Below are 6,000 nucleotides of genomic sequence, written 5' to 3'. Positions count from 1 at the left end.
CGCGCCGCACATTTTGATTAAGTTTGTCGAGCCCCATAGCTTTTGGTCTAGGCTGGACAGACGTAATCGAAACTGCTTGCTCAGCTGCTGTAATTGAGGAAGTCACCCTCATAGACCAAAGTCAATCAGCAGCCCTCAACTATACGCGGCGTGCGTCATAATCAGATCGTAATTGTAGCGCGTAAAAACCCAGAATCACTTGATTTTCGAACTCCTTTCATTGCTGTAGTGCTACATTGCTGAGAGGGGCGCGAAAAATGAAGCAATCCTGGTTTTTTTGCGCGCCATAACTACGATATGATTACGAGGCGCGCCGCGTATAGTTGAGGACCGTTGATTAATTTTGGCCGGCTGTCTATCTTCAACGTGCACTTAAACCTGAGCACGCGAGCACTTTTGTATTTCGTTGCCATGGAAACGCGACCTCAACGTTAGCACCGCATACAACGCGCAGCGGGTTAAATCTGGCTTTAACCATGCACTTTCCTGTGGTCACGAGTCGGCAAGAGACAAACCCGAAGTTCGCGTAGCATGTATGCAAAGATGTAGCGCCGAACACTTCAAATATAGAAATGAAGAAAAAAAATAAAGAGAACACTTAGAATAAAATGTCGTCCCCGTTGGTCCAGGCACGCGGATCTCGAAGGGCAGATGGGGGACGCGCGTGTAGCAGGAGCGTAACTGAACATGGAACGCGTCCGGCTGTTCGCTCCTGAGCGTAGCCGCGCAGTCAAGTGGTGTCTTCACTTTTTATTTATTTATTTGCATATCTGGCGGACTTTATCTCTGCCGAAAAAAAGAAAAACAATGCACGCGATGTGTACCTTGCTGGAAACATCTCATTTTGACGTATCTTACGGTTCATTTTTCTTATAATTGCTTACAATAGTTCCTTATAATTTCCTAACTGGATGTCCGCAACTATAGAATTAGTAGCGGTTTCTCAATAAGACTCCGAACGACATGCGCTTGGTCTTATTCGCGCGGGTCGGTCTGTATATATTTTACAAAGCTTGGCGCATGGTAGCTGGGAACCACTGCATGTTTATTTTTTATTTATGTGTATATCTATATTTTCAAGGGGCACGTAGTCACTAAGAAAGGATTATTAGAACAGAACACGAGAAATGCAGAACCATACATATATATATATATATATATATATATATATATATATATATATATAACGCTGATGACGTATGCGTACGCTCCGGCATCTCCACCCGTCGCGATCTCGATCGTTGCAACGTGACGCTCGGCTGCATCACCAAGTGGTTTCTCGTCGAGGGTTTAACGGGGTACGCTTCTGAGCACGCGACGACGTCCCGTAGGCGCACTGATTTTGTTTAGGCCGTGTGAGGGTATACTGGAGTCCCGCGAGAGCGTAGCCTGTCACGGTAAGTGGATCTACGGTATATGTGCGGTTTAGTAGGGTACTGCGCGAATCCGTTTAGTTGAAGTAACTGGATTTCAGGTCTGCGTTTTCCGGTTGTGCTTTTTATACGAATAAAGTCACTGGTAGTAGCTGTATAGTGAGGTGGATTTGATTTGCTACAGCGCGCTCAAATTGTATCTCGTACAAGTCGTTGAAACAGACCTCATAGTTCTGCGGAGGCTACACCGTGGTCGCGGTATCGTGTATGGTTCTGTGGAGCTTTACAGGCATGCAAAATGTGGGGAGTACGATTATGTGCGGGACAAGATGTACACGCCGAATCACCCTGGAACGACAAAAAGTCCGTCTTATTGCGTTCTACCGGGAATGCGCTTCGATGAGTTCAGAACGGAGTTTTCATCGCAACTATAACAGTAGAAGTGCATCCGGCATGCTATTGCATATCTGTGGAAATTAAGAAAATGAGAATGTGGACGTAAAGCGGGTGGGAAGAGTTGCGAGCCTAAAAATACTATAGCGTGTCTTTCGTGCATACAAAAAGCGTGTGGATAGTCATCGTAGTCATCGTTATCGTTAGTATCCTTTCCAGCAGCCGAATTAAGCGTCGCCCCACTCTCTTCGCCTATACGAAAGTCCTTCAATCAAAAGTGTCCCGCCAAATGTCAATTTCGTAACCTGCCAGTTCCTCATTCTCTGCAGACTTTGACTCCGGCCGACGTCCCCGTCAACTGCCTACACTGTCGCATGAAGGGGAAGGTTGCTATCAGCAGTTGCTATCTAAACACATAGCAACGGCGAAATTGTTTCAATGAGTATCCAAAGCACCGAGTTTGATGAGGTCTGTTACGTTAAAAATAATGAGTTAAAATCTACCGATATTCCGGAGGTGATTTTTTTCTTTATCCAGGACATGCAGTTTATTGTAGAAATTTTTAAATATCGCAAAAGAAAAGTATACTGAGGCATCAAGCTTACGGCACTGCAATTGCAACGTGAAATAAGTGAATTGTTCAATTAAGACCGAGCCTGATGCTCTGAAATCTTTGCTTATGAAAATTATCCATCGTCACTTTTATCCCTTTCCATACGCTCCCCAGAGAGTCAAATGCACGCGTGCCATCTTTTCCACCGTGCCTAGATAACATGAGTCAATCCATCTTTCGACACCTACTTCAAAATTTCATGCAATGTCTTTATACTTTGTTTTATGTTACAGCAATGTCCATTTTCACCATGAGTTGCATGGAGGAGTCGGAGTGCCGCATCTGGATGTAAAACACAGGCGATTGTTGAAATGCTCCGGGAGGGTAAAAAAAATGTCATTGCTTTCACATGAAAAAGGACGTGGAATCAGGAGTAGAAATGCATTGCAGGCGATTTTTTGGGTAGGTGTCAAAAAATAACTGAACTCATGTTATCCAGGGGTGCTAGAAACGATAGTACGGGTACATTGCACTTACTGGGGATCAACTCGGAAGGAACAAAAGCGCCGGATATTGATTTTCACTAATAAAAATTTCAGTGCGCTTTATTGAGCCATATGCTTTGTCGATCGGCTGTAAAAGTACACGTATTGAGAACGAAGTTCATGCATAATACACCGCTCTCAAATATGCAATTAATTTGTGATTGGGATTTTTCGCAATACTCTCGCAAACATTTTAAGGATTTCTCGTAAGCTATAAATACCCCTCACACATTTTCGCGCTTCAGATGCTCCATCACATACAGTTTACTCAACTGTGATGTCTGTTCTGGTTCAGCGTCACGGGATTTGTAAACACCCTAGTTTAAATTTCTGAAGCTTTCCGATTTTCGCCAATTTTTGTAGAAACTATGAAACCCCCTATAAGAATTAGGCCTTATGCAGTCGATGGAATTCAGCTGTCTCTCGTGAATACAACAAATCCAATTCAAACAATTTCACTGATTTCCTAATGAGAGCATTTCCATGTCTCACGTCCATTTCAACATGGCAATCAGAGTTGTACTCTTTGTACGCGACTGGCATATATTCGTCTCAAGTATTTCCTGTTACTCTATCTTCGCGCTCTCCTTTAATTCCTTTAAAGCTCTCACTAGTTTTGAAGATTCAATCCTTGTTGTACAAGTATCCCCAGTACATACTTTTTTAAATTAATTGTATTTTTTGGTAATAATGTTGCTGTAGACAAGAGAAACAGCTGAACAAACAGCCTGCATATTGTCAATGTTCCAGAAGGTCATATCAAAGATACCTGAAGCCTTTCTCTCCTCCTTACCCATTTCTCTCTTGGAATATGTGTCCGTCGTGACTGATAGGCCAGTAAGCCGTTCACACGGCTTGTATCCTTGTGTATCCGCTCGACAAAGCCGAACGTCGTCTTGGATATCTTCGCAGTATTTTTAAGCCCGCGATCAGAGCTCCGCCTAGAAGGTCCCGAAATAAATCGGTGTAAGCCACTTGTTCACGTTATTCCACGTTACTTCCATATCGCTTCCACACTCGCCTTCCTTGTTATGCTTTGTCTGTTCTTTCTTCTTTCACTCTTAGATGTGTGAGTGTCCGCGCGTACTAACGTAATCTTTCTATTATCATTTTTAATTACCTTATGTTAAAGCAAATTTTATGTATCTTCTTTTGCATATCAGTGATTTGGAGTAGCCGGAGTGTACTGCTTCCAATAGGGTTAAACGCTTTTTTAGCTTACTTACCCAATGTGGTCAAGACAGCCACAGTGCCCTACCTGCGGCTTGACAATTAGTTAACACTATCTATCTATCTATCTATCTATCTATCTATCTATCTATCTATCTATCTATCTATCTATCTATCTATCTATCTATCTATCTATCTATCTATCTATCTATCTATCTATCTATCTATCTATCTATCTATCTATCTATCTATCTATCCCTCTCTGCTACATATGCTACATGGAACAAGTCTTGCATCGTAGAGCCAGTGGCTACAGACTGTCCACCCTTTCCCTACGAGAACAGCCTCAACGTTAAACTTGCCCGTTACTTCCGCCTTTCGATATTCCGGCAGGGTCTACACTGTAGCGGAGCATTTGCAAGCATTGCGCTGGCCTTGGGTGCAGTGAAAGCGGTGAAAGCATGTGAACGTTCCGCATGAATGTTCTCGGGAAACGATTAGAACAGGCGTTGCCTACGCGCCAGTCTTCGAATTTTTCCATTTTATTTTTTGATTGAAGAGCAGCTAGCAACGCATGCAACAGATGGCAGCACATATGCGAGCGACAGCGCCGCTTCTTGTTTTATTAAGAATGTGCATTGCTTCGGGTGCAAGTAACAAATGGCAGATGGCAGCGCTGGCGCCGACCTTCGCGCCACGCCGCGAGTCCTGCGAAACCTGTTTGCGCTTCGGTTTGCCGTCGGTCACGATAGGTGGCAGCACCTTACAAGCGTCTCTGTGGCGGTTAGGTGCGTGTGGATTTGTTCTGCTCAAATCAATGAGCCTGTGGTACCTGTGGCGTCCTTGGTGCGATGGCTCGGAGTGACAGAGTGACGTCGGGATTTCGTCGGTTGGCAATCTGCTAGTGCGTTTATTTTAAGCTATTCTGGCAACGTACTTAGTTCGTTTATGTCATGGCAAACGTGGCGTGTCATGGCGTTTATGTCTTGGCAAAGACTCGAAATCAAGCACCGCCAGTGCTTTGGGATGGAATTGTGGAGGAACGAAGCTTTTGCTTCCATGAACTTGGGGAGCATGATGTACCGGCGTCAAATTAAGATGTGACGAAGAAAGATGTGTGCAGAACAAACGCGACCTTGAATTTGATTCAAGGCGAAGTTGTGAACTCTTGCACGATGCATACCATAGGAACGACAAGGTCGATGAAGAAATTGAAAAGGGGAGTAACGCAATACAGCGAATCGCGAAAAGGGTCAATGTACTTGACAATATGGCAATCAATAAAAAAAAAAATTCTGGGCTAGTTAGTTGCGCGTGTTGCTTTGTCCCGTTTCAACTTTCCGCGAGCAAATAATGTGGCGCAATACTTGCATCATTTAGTGCACCTTTCCCGTTTCAATCCTCGTGGAGCCGTTTTTATCGCAGTACCGCAACAACTGTTCCTTCGACACTGCATCCGTTTCCGTTTCCGCCTCGCCGGTGGCGGTGTATTTCCTCCAGCCACACATTTTGAAACATTCTCCGCGCTTCGAATCTCGGGTGAATGCGTCAATCCATAGATGGGCGACGCATAGCGCGGTCATGAGGTCAGGAATGCTGCAGCTTTAGCTTAAAGCAAAGCCAAACCCGAACCGATTTTGTGTTAACATTTCGAGCTTCAGTGCGAATCCAGCCAGTGTATATCAACCAATGTCCTATTCTTAGACCGGTCCTTCAACATTGCTGCGATTGAGGTGGTGCAAGATAGCACTCAATCAAGCCTCATAAACGAGGGCGCTCTGATTGGACGAGTGAGGCCTCATTGTCGTTTGGAGACCGCCTATCATGGAAGTAAAGCTTTCTTTTATTTTTATTTTTTAAAGGCGGAAGCCTTAACCGATCGTCTGGAAAACGCAGCAAGCGGTACAGAAAGTCACGTGACCTTGCCTCGCGCCGACACGCGCTCGTGCCACTGCTTGCGCGTTCT

The sequence above is a fragment of the Dermacentor andersoni genome, chromosome 7 (assembly GCF_023375885.2).
Source record: "Dermacentor andersoni chromosome 7, qqDerAnde1_hic_scaffold, whole genome shotgun sequence".
In the NCBI taxonomy this organism is placed as follows: domain Eukaryota; kingdom Metazoa; phylum Arthropoda; class Arachnida; order Ixodida; family Ixodidae; genus Dermacentor; species Dermacentor andersoni.
The sequence above is the reverse complement of the archived record's forward strand: the minus strand, read 5'-3'. Positions refer to the sequence as shown.